Source organism: Perissodus microlepis, chromosome 9 (genome assembly GCF_051167445.1).
Source record: "Perissodus microlepis isolate ML-2025 ecotype Zambia chromosome 9, ASM5116744v1, whole genome shotgun sequence".
NCBI lineage: Eukaryota > Metazoa > Chordata > Actinopteri > Cichliformes > Cichlidae > Perissodus > Perissodus microlepis.
The window spans coordinates 5,609,645-5,625,217 of NC_140469.1; positions in this window are offsets into that span (position 1 = coordinate 5,609,645).

Below are 15,573 nucleotides of genomic sequence, written 5' to 3' on the forward strand. Positions count from 1 at the left end.
GACAAAACATCAATTAGTCAAACTACAGGAATGTCATGAAGACATAAAGACCTGGATGATCTCTAATTTCTGCTTCTATATTTAGATATAATTCATGTTATTCCATTAGCCCTAAAAGGCTGGTGACTTACCAGGTGACACCAGTAACACTGTTAGGAATCTTGGACTCATTTTTGACCAGGATATTTCCTTCAATGTGCATATTAAACTGCTTTCTTGCATCCATACCTTGTCCATATTGGTCCATTTGAAGATGTGGTTATATTTTGGATACCTGTAGTAGTATCTATCCATTCTGAAATGAGATTAATAACTCTGGGTTTGAAATTCTTCAAATATACATCCGTAGATCTTTAAAGCAAGTAGCAGCAAAAAATAAATATATACATGTAGTGAGGTGCAGTGTTTGTTTTTGCCAGAGATTAATGTGGAGCAGACTGGGTCTATTAGCCACCCCTTTAAAGCTGTGTACACTTCAAACGAAGGAGTGCAGAAGGAGCAGATGTTGCTGATTTATTAAGACAACAAGGAAATGGCTAATGGTATCTGAACTTTATTTGTTTTGGCTAATTACATAGAGAGCAAAGTCCTCCGAATTGACAACCATGATAATGTTGGGAAATCTGTCAGGTTCAGTCTCTCAGCGCTGGAACTGAGGTGATGCACTGTGGGCTCAGTGCAACGGTGGCAGCAGTTTCTTGGCTTGCAGTCTGATGTGCCACAGCTTCAGGTCACAGCGGTCACTGCAGCACCATACTGCCCTGCGTACAGTTCTATTGTCTGTGGACAATGCACACAGAGAGCCTCCACACGGTCACTGGGGCAAATACTTGTGCACATACTGGGGTAGAACAAAAAACTCCCACTGAGATTTAGACTGTGGCACTTTTCTTAAAAAAAATAAATAAAAATCAATGTTTTTTCTTTCTTCTTACCAAACTCCTTGTTTGATTATTGCTGTCAAGTTAATGTTTGTAACTAAAGCACTTTCAATTTTTTTACCCACTTAAGCAGCATAGGTCAGTTGGTTCATACCATGACTAATGATCTGACTTTTTCTTGTCTATTTTTTAACAGTATGCAAAGAAAATGGATTCATGGGGCCCAGAGGATAAACTCTTATAGGTGCTTTTGGGCAACACAAACTGGTGGAAGTAGTGCCCCCCTTTTTCTGTGTCCACACTGCACGAGCTTTTACATTTTTAGAACATGGTTTTTAGGTTCTTTTTTAAGCTTCTACTATGGAGCAGTAGTTTGAGGTGATTGGTCAGGATGTTGATTTGTTTAGCCTACAAAGAGACACACTGCTAAAACACTACCCACATAAATAACAGCTCTTAACCTCAGTCTCAAAAAAACGCCCAAAAGCAGTACAATTATGTCATAGATCAGGGGTGTCCAACTCCAGCCCTCAAGGGCCGATGTCCTGAAGGTTTCAGATATCACCCTGGGTCAAAACACCTGAATCAAATGATTAGTTCATTACCAGGATTCTGGAGAACTTCAAGACATGTTGAGGAGGTAATTTAGCCATTTAAATCAGCTGTGTTGGCTCTGGGACACATCTAAAACCTGCAGGACACCAGCCCTTTGGGCCTGCAGTTGGACATCCTCATAATAGCTGAATGAAAGCTGAATTCAAAGAACATTACGTGTTTATTCTGTCTAGATTTTGCCACATTCAAACTTCTTGGACCACGGTGTAACCGTACCTGGCTTCAGGACTTTTAGAACAGACAGTGATGTTAATCTGAATGATGAAGAGAAATGTGGGAGAGAATACACTAGATGTGTAGTAAAGTGGTGCAGTCCCAGACATGTTATTGTGAAGGAATGTTTCTCTGGCCTGAATATTGAACAACCAGCTGCTGTACTGTGGTGAGGAAACAGATACAGGAAATCTTTACCACTTTCTACCACAATACCTCATCATCTGTCAGATTTTACTTATTAGGCTCCATGTTTCACATCTTCAGCTTTCTTAAGCAAGGTTGTTTTTTGGGTATAGATAGATAAAATTTACACATCCCTTGAACTGGGATTGATGGATGTGTTGGTGTACCTCGGGCTTCAGTATCTTGCCCAACTACTTTCACAAGGACTGTAGAAGCCTAGACCGATCGACCAACCTCCTGATTGGTAGACAACTTGCTCTTGTATTAAGTGTTTGCTTAAAAAGCACTCCAGCACTTTCATTGGTGGTGGGAAGCACTGTGCAGTGAATGAAAAGAGTTGTACAATGTCATCTTTGGCTCTGGAAAAACTTACTCATGATGTCCTAGTGACGTCACCAGGGCTGTTCCATCTTGTGCTTGGAAGCTCTACATTTTTTTTTTTTAAGAAAGCCAGCAGGATGAAAAACATGTTTTTAGTAGGAAACAAGTATCTACTATTAGGCTGAATTATGGGTCCAGAATTTAGTAAAACTTGGTATCTAGGACGAAATCTGAAGATGTTTGGCTTTTGTTGGTGTAATTTTGAACATTTTTATTTCATTTTATTTTTAAATTCCTATAAGGCTTCCAAGCTTCATGACATGTTTGTGGTTTTTCATGTGTGACATGGTGGTTAGCACTAATCTGGGTGTTTGCTCATCTTTCCATGAGCAGACACCCAGGTTAATTACTGAATCTGAAATTGGCTGTGTGCACAAATGTGGAAGGGACTCTATGTGTTTGTGACCTGGACAGGTTGCCCTGTGACAGCTTGGATAGGGTTAAGGTTAGGACTGGATAGGCTCCAGTCCTGCATGTGACTGTAAATGGGATAAGCGGAAGAAAATGGCTAGATTTTGTAAGTGTTTATTTTCCTTAACATATAATTCCCCATCCTCTTTATGGCACTCTTCCCACCTTAAGAGTTCCTTGAAAATGTCAACACAAATTTACCACAGCTCTCCTTACATAAGCTTTAAAAAAGCAAGTCAAAGAGTCCAATTAAAGCCGCATGCTAACCATGGATGTAACGCAATCCAAAACTAAAGTTCATTTAGTGGAAAAACCAATTTTGGCCTGCTGGTTAAAAGAGGGATGTTTTTCATTAACAGGAGTATGAGTGAGCACTCACTGACAGACAGCAAATGAAGCACGAGGCTTCTGTTTTCGCATGCGTGAGTGACACAGAGCAGCAACATGTTCTCTGTGTTTCAGGACAGTCGTCCGCACAAACATGCGCTAAGTTACAGTCGGAAACTATTTCTGGCTTGACAGAATGTTGTGAGGTAACATGAAATCATAATTATTAACCTGTGTGTGTGTGTGTGTGTGTGTGTGTGTGTGCATAGGTATGTATGCTTGAGAATGACAAAAGAGATGAGTCTGCCTTGGAAGGCCAGTGGAGAAGAATGGCAGCGGGTTCATGGTGGTAATTTTCATACCTGTGTCATTAGTAATGGTTCCCAAATTTCATGGGGCCCCAAATAAGACTGAGGGGATTAGATAAAGCCCCTCTACTGTAAAGAGAGAGGAAGGGAGGCACAGTACCAAGGAGGGAGTGTGGGGAGTGCGTAAAATTAAGAAGGTGCATGTTTCTTTGGAATGACAGTCAAGAGTTTTTATGATTACTATCTGTACTCAACACACTGGGTTCATTTGCTGTGCTTGGAAGGTCATCAAGGGCAGCCAGGGCTCATTGGTGCACATGGATAGCGAAGGCTGACTCGTGTGTTTTGATCCAACAGACGACCTGCTTAAATTGCCAAAAAAGTTAATACTCATTCTGATAGAAAGGTGTCAGAATTAACAGTGCATCACTTTGTTGTGTATGGGGCTGCACAGCTGCAGACCAGTCAGGGTGCCCATGCTGTCAGAGTGCCCCTGTCCACCATCAAAAGCACTAACAGTGAGCATGTGAGCGTCAGAACTGGACCACAGAGCAATGCCAGAATGTGTTCTGGTCTGTTGAATCATATTTTCTTTTACATCACATGGAGGGCTGGGTGCCTGTTTGTGGCTTACCTGGGGAACACCTGTCACCAGGACACATTTATAGGGAAGAAAGCTAGTGAAGGCAGTGTGATGTTTTGTGAAATGTTCTGCAGGGAAATGTTGGGTCCTGCCATCCTTGTGGATGTTACTTTGACATGTACCATCTACCTAAGCATTGCTGCAGACCATGCACACCCTTTCATTGAAACAGTGTTCCCTAATGGCTGTGGCCTCTTTCAACAGGATAATGCACCCTGCCACAAAGCGAAAAGGGTTCAGGAATGGTTTGAGGAGCACAACAGTGAGTTTGAGGTGTTGGCTTGGCCCCCAAATTATGTGGGCACATCTGTGGGATGTGCTGGACAACAAGTCCGATCCATGGAGACCCCACCTCAAAACTTTAGCATTAGTGTAGCATTAGTCGTGAACAGCCCATTTTTAAAACTTACCCTGGGTTTGGCTTCTAAAAAATTGAGCTGAAATTCAGAACTGTTTTATTGTTCAATATCAACTCATATTTTCTCATGTTCTCATGTTGTGAGACGATATTCTTAAAAGTTGCGTGCATGCCCAGGATGAATGGCAGAGACAGTAAGAGAGGGAATGAGAGGGAAAAAAAGGAGGATCAGAAGCAAAAGGAAAGAGGGGTTGGAGAGCTGCAGGGTGAAAATTGCAGGAGTGGGATTATGAAAGATTACTGTGCAGGAGCAGGAGCAGGATGTGGGGGAGCCAGAGAGAGTTGGCTTTCATCTGGTCACACAAGACAAAGGAGCTGCCAGTGACGAGCCCGGCTCCCCCTGCAGCCACGAGGGATGGTGGATTGGGTGTTTGGGGAATGGCCGTGTGTGGGGGGGAGTTTGCATGTGTGGGTAGCGTGTATAAAAAAATAATAAAGTGACAGGAGAAGGACGCTATCTTTAAAAAGATCAAACTTCTCATTTTTAAACTTGGCTAATTATAAGTGATGGCTGATTTCCTGCTTCTCCCTCTAAAAAAATCTGAGGCAAAGAAGTTTTTCAGCCTGAACGATGTGTGTAAACACAAAAATTCAGCGCTGTGTACTCTTGCACGCATACAGACATAATGATGGAGTGAGAGGGGAGGTCTCCAGATGAGTGTTTGTAGTCTAACAGAAGTCTCTGTGCAGGCAGACAGTCTAATTACACCTCTGCACCACACCACGCTACTGTCTTACTGTAGGTTTAGCACAGATGAAGGCTTTCTTTGTGTGTGTGTGTGTGTGTGTGTGTGTGTGTATGTGTGTGTGTGTGTTTGTGTGTGTGTAAGGAAAGAATGACAAAGTGCACATCTTTTGTGCAACTGAACTTGTGTATTTATACTTTTGCACATGCGTGGAGTATATGTCTGTGCCACTTCTCAGGTTCCACCTCTTTCCTGTCAGGCGTGAACAGAAGGCATTACATGAGTTGTGTGCAAGAGACTCTTTGTGTGCGTGTGTGTGTGAGTAGGCTTTACATGCATGTTTATAAATCAGTCACCAGCCTATCTGCCTTTGCCATCTCGCCCTCTCACTCGCACTCATTTAACCAGGTCTGAGACACAGAGAGGGCGCGCCACTGTCATTTGTCTACATCTGCTGCTCAGCCATATCTAATGACCACTAACAGGGCCATCTGGACTACCTCAGCATACGGACCAACTGTTTACACACTCATACATTCACATGCACATGTGTACACACACCATTTTCCCTTTTGCGCTCAGCCTTTTGTTTATATGCATATGCACGCATGTACATATTCACTTATACACAAGAACCACATGCAGACGGGTTCAAGTACAGAGCGCAACGTAACAAAATCAGATCGAGTTCTCCTTACAAATAAACACTACTGCATGCAGAGAGCCTGCCCACACAAACTCACACCACCCACATATGCCAGCTTGCACTTGGATTATTAGTCAGAATGTTTTTAACCAAAGAAACAGTTCCTCTGACATCTGTCAGACCTTCTTCTCAGGCCTGGAACCTGCCAGATTAAGTTACTTCTGATCATCATCTGGGCTCTCTACTCGGTCAGCTACTCGTCACTCTCCGCTTTTCCTAGGCAGCAATCCGATTCATTCTTACCAGACCTGTATCCAATCCCACACACATCGATTCAGCCATTGGTGTGGTGACAGTTTGTACAGTATGGTACTAAAATACTTTAGATCTTGTCTCACCTAATCTGTTTTGTCAGTTTAACTCAAAGTCAGATTCTCCTCCCATTCTGTGGTTTGTTTGTGTTCCTGGTAATCGCAGTAGGATGCACACCAAAACTACCTCTCGTTGGTTCAGTTACAAACAAACTCCAGAGCCTTTGTTTATGATGTGATCATGGGCTGACCCAACTACCAGGTGTACACTGCAAGTCTGAGCTAAACACCTTCTCAAAGCCACGTATGCTTTGCATTCTGGGATGCAGCAGCGTTAGGGTAAGGCTTGGAGTTGTTTTTCTCTGTGTGAAAAGGAAACGTTGATTAGTTTAGTTTAAAAACTCATCAACTGATTCAAACCAGAGTAAATGTGAAAACACCTTATCATCTGTGCACTGAGGTCAGACAGGTCATCAGGTGACAAGCAGCTGATTGGTCAGTAGGCAGTGACAGTGACCTGCTCCAATGTGCATAAATTTACAAAATAACACAGGGCACAGTGCAAAAAACAGAAGCCACACATTCAAATGTACCAACACTGGGTAAACAAATTCATGACATTCATGATGTGATACATGATACATATTTATATGCAATGTGGTAACTTCAGTAACTGGATTTCCTGGGTTATTTTTGGCCATGCATTTGCTCAGCTGTACTATAAAGATGTCCATAAAAATGTGCAACTTTAAATTTATAATAGAGTCTGTTTTCTGTGTGTGTGTAAATGTTTTGGATCATTTTTTCATATTTTATATTGAGGGCTTATGCAAGGGGTTTTTCTTTTCCTTTTTCTTTTTTTCTCTACAGGCATAAATACAAGTCTGTATAAAAATCCCACATCAGCACTCTCAGCCTGTCTGTAAATGATATATACTTAAAATCACATTACTATAAATAAAACATGCTTTTGTGTCGCCCTGTGCTCAATGGTGAATTCTCTTTTAAACCTTTTAATCTGTTAACTGCAGCGGTTACAAGTTTTGTTTTCTTTTGTTTTGTTTTTTCTGGCAATGCCGTGGATCATGTGAGTTGTCGGTTGAGAGCAGGGGAATACCTTAATAACTTCAAAAGTGCAAAAGCTAATTGTTAAGATGGTCGTGTTGGCAGGACACACCCCTTCATTCAGTTTCTAACCACCCCTCAGGCTCATTCCCATCTGTGCTGTGATGGCTTCTCTGTCATGGGAGTGCCTATAGCTGTCTCTCAGGTATCCCTGAGCTAAGACTTTAATCTCAGCCAGAAACTAGAGCCACACACAGCACTAATGGGCCATAATGGCTGACAAAAAACCCACGGAACAACCTGCAGGGGCTCTCTGGCTTTTCACTATCTACTAATTCCACCATCTCAGTATCTCTCACCCTGGACCCATTCACCCTCCATCTCTCTTTAATTCTCCCTGCCTTCCTTCTGCTTAGTGATATTCTCTCATTCCTCTTATCATACTCTCTCTCTGTTGCTACTGGCCAGGCCTGTCAGCGGTAGCTGATGGCACGGTCGGCTGCATACTTGTGTCTGACTGAAGCTTTGTTTTGGAACCTGCTCACCCCATTTAACTGATTCCTCTAACGTATGTAGGTGTGAAGGTGTGTGAAAGGAAGCATCTCTGTGGGTGTGTGTTAGTTTATCTCTATTCTTAAACAGGCTGTGCATTTATACACAAATGTGTTACCAAAGCCACATATGTGTGTGTCCACAGTGAGTCACTCGCTGCCAGTTCTGATGTAAAGCGCTGAGCGGAGTGGCAGCAGCTCCACAGCCGAAGGCCTTTTGACAACAACTCCCTTTGTTGGCCTTTCTCTTGACTTAAGAGCTTTTCTTCTCCAGTAACCTGAACAGTTTATTATCCACAGCGGCCATTCAATGGCACAATGCAGGCGTGGTGAAGTGCAGCAGCAAGAGGAGGAGGAGGCTTTGCGAGCCGTGTTTGTTTGTTGCTGCTGTTAAATCAGCTTGACCTCCCTCGAAAAATGCCACGCTTCAGTCGCAGTCACTCGGGAGGGTGTTATTGTGGTCAGCAGGATTTGTGTGTTTATGTGTGTGTGCGTGTTTCAGCCAGTCTCTAATCTCATTACTGTGATGAAGGCTCACATACAAATGTATAAACCCAAGCATACATAATGTAAAATAGTATGTAAAGTAGTATGTAAAGTTTGTAGTTCTTACTTCTCTTAGTCTTCAGAGAAATAAGAATAGCGATATTTGAGATTCAGTCAGCTTTTATCGTTCGCCATGTCATCCATGAAATTAATCATTTAGCTAGTTGATAACTAACTAATTAACTGATGTTAAAAACATTTTTAAAAATCAGAAAGTGATCACCAGTTATGTTGAAGATGATGGGCATTAGGTATAGAAACTGTGCTGTAAATTTGCTGTACTGGGTGGCCATCTTGCTGTATAGTAGGAGTTATCAGCTGATTACAGATGTGTTTGCTAAACCCTCAAAAAGACCATAAAACCATAAAAGAAACATACTGCACTGCTGTCTAACAAAGAGAAAACTCATTGCTTCTGCTAACTGTGACAGTACTCCTAATAAACATGTAAAGATGTCAAAACTAATTTGAATTGTAGTGTATTAGTTGTTTTGTTTAGATAGCTGTCTGAGGCACATGCTAATAAGGCTGAGAAGCTACCTGATGTGTTAGCACAGGCAGCAGAACAAAAATAAAACAACAGATTAAAAATAAAGTAATTAATTGTAGTTTTGAGCTTAGCCTTGTTCTTTATTCGGACCCTGAAGAAAATGATATCTGGACTTATCAAAATACCTTGAGTAGCTGAAAAGAGCTCCACAATTTAAAATAAAGTCAATTAATTTACTCTTTTATATTTTTATAGACTCCCATGTTGACCTACATTAAGTATAAATAATTACAAAACACTTCAGCCTATGAAAAACTGTTCACTGCATTTAATATATTTTTATCAGTTGCACAATTATTGCATTATTGGTGTTAATAATTGTGCTTAAACTTTTCATTCCCTGCTATTATAGCTGATTAAATCCATATTCATTTTCAGAGTTTCTAATAAAGATTTTAAACTTCTACAGTCTCACTCCTCGTTGAATATTGGTCAAATCAGAAGTACACAAACTGGTTTTCATATAAGGATTGCTTTTTTTTCAACTGATGAAAAATAGGTGAAAAAAATCACGAGAAAAAAAATATCTGCAAAAGAAAGAAAAAAAAGCCAATCTAATTAGCATGTCAGAAAATATATATATCTAAAAAACACTAGAATAAATTTAAGATATTAAAATTAATGTAATGCACTACATCCTGTCTTAAGATTTAGATTTTCTTTTTTTTTTTAATCAGCTTGGGTGGTTTGCAGCCTTTTGGTGGGCTCTCTTTTGCATCGTATGATTTACAGTTGATTTAATCAACTACTGTTGTACCTGGTGTACTGACATGCTGACACATCAGTTCTACATGATTCACTCTCATTTCCGTGTAATTTTATCATGAAGGTATTGACTGAGTCACCTCACCACAGAAACCACCGGTAACCAACCAAATGAGAGGCTCAAGGAGCCGAGCAGAGTGGGAGTTGGACTGGCATGGGCGAAATGTTAGCCACCATTGTGTTGAAAGAGACGCCGATTTGGAGAAAACAATGCAGGCAGTGCTCCCATAGACAAACAGGCGTCAAACTGTCACTCTGATAAGGTGTCATCCAGAAGCCTAACGGCTTCTTTTGCTGGGTGATGCAATGTGTGTGTGTGTGTGTGTGTGTGTGTGTGTGTGTGTGTGTGTGTGTGTGTGTGTGTGTGTGTGTGCGTGTGCATGTGTGTGTGTAACCCATAAGTTAAGTCAAAGATCATGCTGAAACTTTACGACTTTTGAAAGTATCACAAGCCCAAAGAATCATGATCTTTTTCACCAGTTTTACTTTAATCCTACCAAATGGCCATACATGCAGAGTGATGTTTCCCTATTGTTCAGAATATAGTATGACAATATTCCAAAATTTAAAATGAGTGAAATAAGCATTTAGGATATTTCCCATTGGGCCTTTTTCCAGATATATGTCCACTCTTACTTGGTGTTTTTCCAGCAGTCTGAAACATGCGATCTTGTTTGACTGATCTCAGCATGGCATTTAAACCAACCAGCCAATAGCGACTGGCCATGATCACTACGACTGCATTGTGGATGGTTGTATATAAGATAATCAGTGAAATATGAATATGAAATGATTTATAAAACAGATCAAACAGAATATCATACATTTTGAAATAAAAGTGAAGAAAGTCATTACTTTGTACACGTAGGGGTTGTCACTTTCAAACAGATGGCCAAAAAATGAAAAAGAAACTCTTACTAAGTGAAGATAACACATTTATATTCATTTGTGTGTCAGCCAGCATCCCAATGGCACTTTCACTAAACAGCTGTCGCTGGCACAGCTTATCTGAGGATCATCTTCTTGAAGCTTCTCTAACATTTGTTAAGGTTTCAGGTCCCCTCAGCTTGCTGCTACATGCCCTCCCTGGAATCTTTCTGCAGCATTTGACCACTCAATAAGATCAATTAGTCACTGTCTTCCAGCAGGACCAAGCCTAAACAACGCCAGGCCCCTCAGAGTCAAGTGGCCTCCCTGGATTCCATCAAAGTCACTGACAATCTCCCATTTTTCTCCCCTTTGCAGGAAACTCTAGTAAGTCAGGGAAACGAGGTTCTAGGGTTTCATAAATTATGTTGGCTCTCCTGAAAGGGGGGCGTGGGATGTGCGAGTGCCTGTATCCATTCCCTGTGTGGAGCTGCGCTCATTAGGAGGCCATATCAGAATGTAGCCCCCCTTGACCAAAACGACATGCTCTCCAACCGACCAATCACAATATGACCCTGAAGAGAACTGGTTTTAATCAGCATGGGTGTGTGTGTTTGTATGTGTGTGTAGGTTGTATTTTGGATGTATTTATAGCTAATCTGTGCCCACATTTTTCTCTTGCATTCATTCATTCAACATATTTCTTTCTAATTGATGTAAAATAGCCGTGAGTAACAGAGCACAATTTTAGATCAGGAATGCGCAGATAGAAAAACAGAGCGCACTCACAAGGATAACATCCATCCAACTTTCCCTAAAAACTCTGGCTTGGCACAATATACCATTTCATTTCAATTCGAGATGGAAAAGACATTTGTGTGGGAAGCCATTCTCATGCCACGGCTTCACGTGCTGCTCTATTTCTGACCAAAAAAAGGTCCAGTTTTTTGTGCCCCTCATTCTGGAGGATGTGTGTGGTAAAACCATGACAGATCCCCACTCAGTAATGCAGCAAGAAGGGAGAGATTTTAAATTTTACAATATGTTGCAACACACTTTCAACAAGGTGAATATAGTGAAAGTATTAACCCCCCGCTCCCAATTTGTTTGTTTTCTTTGTTTTCCCAACAGTTCAGAGGTGCGTGTCCTGCTGCATAACCCAAGTGCACTCGAGCTAAGGGCATGAACTGAAGCCACTGAAATCACTCCCTTTTTTGGACCAAATTATTTCTTTATCCCAGGTGGGAATAAATGTTATAATAAACTACCCCTCCAAACTTCGTGCACAGCAAACAGCACGTGTTGTGGCTCAGCTGACTGTTAGTGACAGCAGAAAGCTGCTTGATGCCTTGGAAGGGTTGGTCCCACTCATCATCCCCACGAATGATGAGATGCGATGGGGCAATGAATAAAAGACATGTTTACCTGCAAGCAAGATACCAGAGGGATTTCACACTTACAGCAAGACGCTAATAAACACATCTTGAAACATTCTGCAGCACAAATAGCAATTAAATCACAAACTGACTCACAATCCTGTGACAGCAGAAAGCACACAGGGATGATCTGGATACATTCCTTTCCAACTTTTCATTAAGCCAATAAGCACCTTTATTTCAGAGTAACAACTACAGTTACCTAACCTGTTAAATAAAAGACACATGGGTCAGATTGAAACTGTCAGGAAACTCACAAAATATCCTAAAGTGTGTCAACCATTTACTCCTTTAACTTTAACTTGCAGCTCTACACTGGGGCTGCTGTCTGCAGCAAACTCTGTTAAAATGAGATGAACGGTTTGTTGCCTTTGTAAGTAATTGTGCAGCTCCTGATAGAGATGATCAATCACACTCCTATGTGAGCATATCAGTCTGAGTCTGAATTATTCACTTTAACCTTTCGTACATTAGAATTTGCTATCCAAGATACCGTAGAACATGTTACAGAACAGAGGCATTTTCGCATATTTGTTAAGTCTCAATCCCTTTTGAGCTGCCTCCTTCTCTGCATGGAGATTTACAGATGTGGATTTGGGATGAATAACAGCATTTTGTTCAGTTTATTTCATATTGAAGTTAAACAGCTGGCCAAAAAGCACTACATAGAAGCTGGATCACCTGTGTGAGAAAGAGGTATTGTGCATATTAGTTTCATTAAAGAAAAGAAAACGTTTCATCATTATTTAATAACATAGCTCTGTGGTTATGTGTATAAGTTCACACAATCAAGTTCTTTGTTTGTGGTCTGCTGTGAGACCTCCAGACGGTCACGGCAGATGGCTGCCCGTCCATGAGCCTGGTTCTGCAGGAGGTTTCTTCACTGTCACCAAGTCATTGCTCACAGGGGGTGATCTGGTCATTGGGGTTTTCTCTCCAGTACTGCAGTCTTTACGATACAATACGGAGCACTGAGGGGATTGTTGTTGTAATTGGAACCATATAAATAAAACTGAAACGAACTGAAGTCTTTCGTGACTTCTGTCTTCTCTGCAACAAAGGCTAAAGTGAAAGACCAACTATATCTACATATTTTTGACACTGCCCAAGTGACAGTGCACATTCTTCAATGGATGCAGATAAGCAGTATATAATCTACTGTACATATGTTTATGATGGAATATCACTTATCCAAAAAACAGGCATGAAAGTTCCAATCTTACAAACACTTTTTTACACCCCTCCTTAAAGATTAGTATTCTAAACATTCCTAAAAAATCCTTTGCACGTAGTACCGATGGAAAACCAACATACTACCATGTTGGGACTTTTACTGTAGTTTTTTCTCTCTCGTCGTTTCTTATTTTAATCCATTGTTGTCCCCCCAGGATCTCTTAACCCTACTCTGCTCACTCTGACCTTCTTTCAGTCTCTCTTTACCAAGCAGACTATAATCTTGGCTTGGGCTCCAGCATCTCCTCCTACCCTTCAATCTCGCACAGCCATAATTATGGCCACACCAAGCAGAGAGGCTTCTAAATCATTCAGGGATGGTTTGGCTCTCTGACTCCTTTAGTTTTATCCCTTCTCTCTTTCTTAAATAAAGTGGGAGTGAAGACCCATTTGGGCTTGTACTGAAGGCTAAATTATAACAGTGAAGATCCACGGTCCTCCTTCGCTTAGTGGCCTTTTGATATTTTATCTTGCACTATTTCGAGCTGCTTATAGAAAAAAAAAGCGTTATCGGGGGAAAATGTGGGTTCCAGCTCTTAAGCTCACTTTTCCAAGCTTCTGTCAATCAGCCTTTAACTTCTAAACATGTTTAAAAGAAAGAAAAAAGCTCTACTTTGTGACTTTTAAGACTTTAACAATGAATTCTCAAAGCTGTGACAGCTCAGTGAGTGTCGGCCACAAACTGTTCCAACTATAGTGCCCAGCTTGTGAAACTCTTAACCCCTTTGATTCTTCAGCTGTTTTTGCTTCATGTTCAGTCACTGCACAGACTCATGGTAGAGTCATTACTAATGTCTAGTGTCTTTGCTGTGTCCAAGTTTTAGGTATAAATTTATTTTTAGATTTTACCACCAGGGTTCCCATCATGCACTGGGTGTTGTAAGTAAGAAGTGCGATGCTGCCATGCAGTTAGTGTCTATCCAACAGTGAGTGATTTTAAATGATCCATAATGTTTGGTCCCTTTATGCTACATAAGACAGAAAGTCATGATACATTAGTTGCATTGATCATAAGTTTGCACTGCAACTGCAAGAATGCAGAGAGGACATAACGAATTATAAAGTAAGGTTTGAAGCAAAAGTCAGGGTCTTACAGTGTCCTTCACTACACTTTGACCTGATAACCAGCAGCAGAAAAAGGCAGAGAGAAGGAGAGGAAACAGAAAAGCAACCAAAAATCAAGGCAAGAGTAAAAACTAACATGAAAGATGTCGGAAAGACAAAGGTGGTGGTGGTGGGTGGGTGACATGAAACAAACCTTCCTTGTTTTCTATGTGCTGTCCATCAGTTTGTGATCTTCAATAAATACATATCATGAAAGTTTATTTTGAGGAGAAAATCCCTCCGAAGGGGAAGGAAAACAGAGTTCAAACGCAACTAATGTGATTATGGTGAGATCAGAGCGCAGATCCTTTCACTCCCCTCGCTTCAAAAACACAGTCGCACCACGAGCTCCGCAAGCCACCCCTCATATATGACAGCCAAACGGTAGACGCCGCGGTGTGTGAAATCCTAAAAGCACAGAGCAGCTGGGACAGCATGTGCTTTTCTGGATCAAAAAGAAGGCGGCTTCGTACAAACAATTATATGGATATGGAATCTGTTTTATATATGTTTTATATTCCAAACCACGGGTGATTTTTTTTTCAGTCGCCAAAGGGGTATGTGAAAAGATTACTGGTAACAAAAGCAATAATTAAAGGAGTATTAAAAAATGTGGAAACCCATAGAAAATAGATAAATGTTATAAAAGTATGGACAAAAAACAATGTAATATATCTTTAAACAAAGATTACCCTTTAAAAATTAAATTCAGTTCAATTTTATTTATACAGCACCAAATCACAACAACAGTCACCTCAAGGCGCTTTATATTGTAAGGTAGACCCTACAATAATACACACAGAGAAAAATCCAACAATCATAGTGGGAAGGAAAAACGCCCTTTTAACAGGAAGAAACCTCTGGCAGAACCAGGCTCAGGGCTATCTGCCACGACCGGTTGGGGTGAAAGAAGGAAGACAGGACAAAAGACATGCTGTGGAATAAGAGCTAGAACACAAACCGTGGATTCCCAAGGAAAGCCAAAAGCTCACAGATTCCGAAACTCCAGATTTTGTTACTCTATAACCAAAATTCACTGAACCATCAGCAAAAGAAGACCACTACACTACCCTTCACGTTTGAAAACATTGTAATGAATTCCCTCTTACTTTTGCTGGCTTGCTTCCACCACTATAAAATCACAGCTCTATCTCTCAGTGTGCTTTGAGACTAGTTTCCCATCAAAAATCTCTATTTTCTGCCTTATTTGCTTGCTTATTATGCACCAGCCTACCGCTGTGTACAGTGTTGTTGGCCGCTGTTTTTTCCCCAAAAAATGACATCTGAAGAAAGCCTGATTTATGCTGTTCACCCAAAAAATGTCAGTGTTCACAATTTATGTCAAATTGTAAAACACTTTGCTATAAATCAGAAAACTTTATGTTTTTTACTTTCTACTATAGAAATCTCTGGGTTTTTTATGACTACCG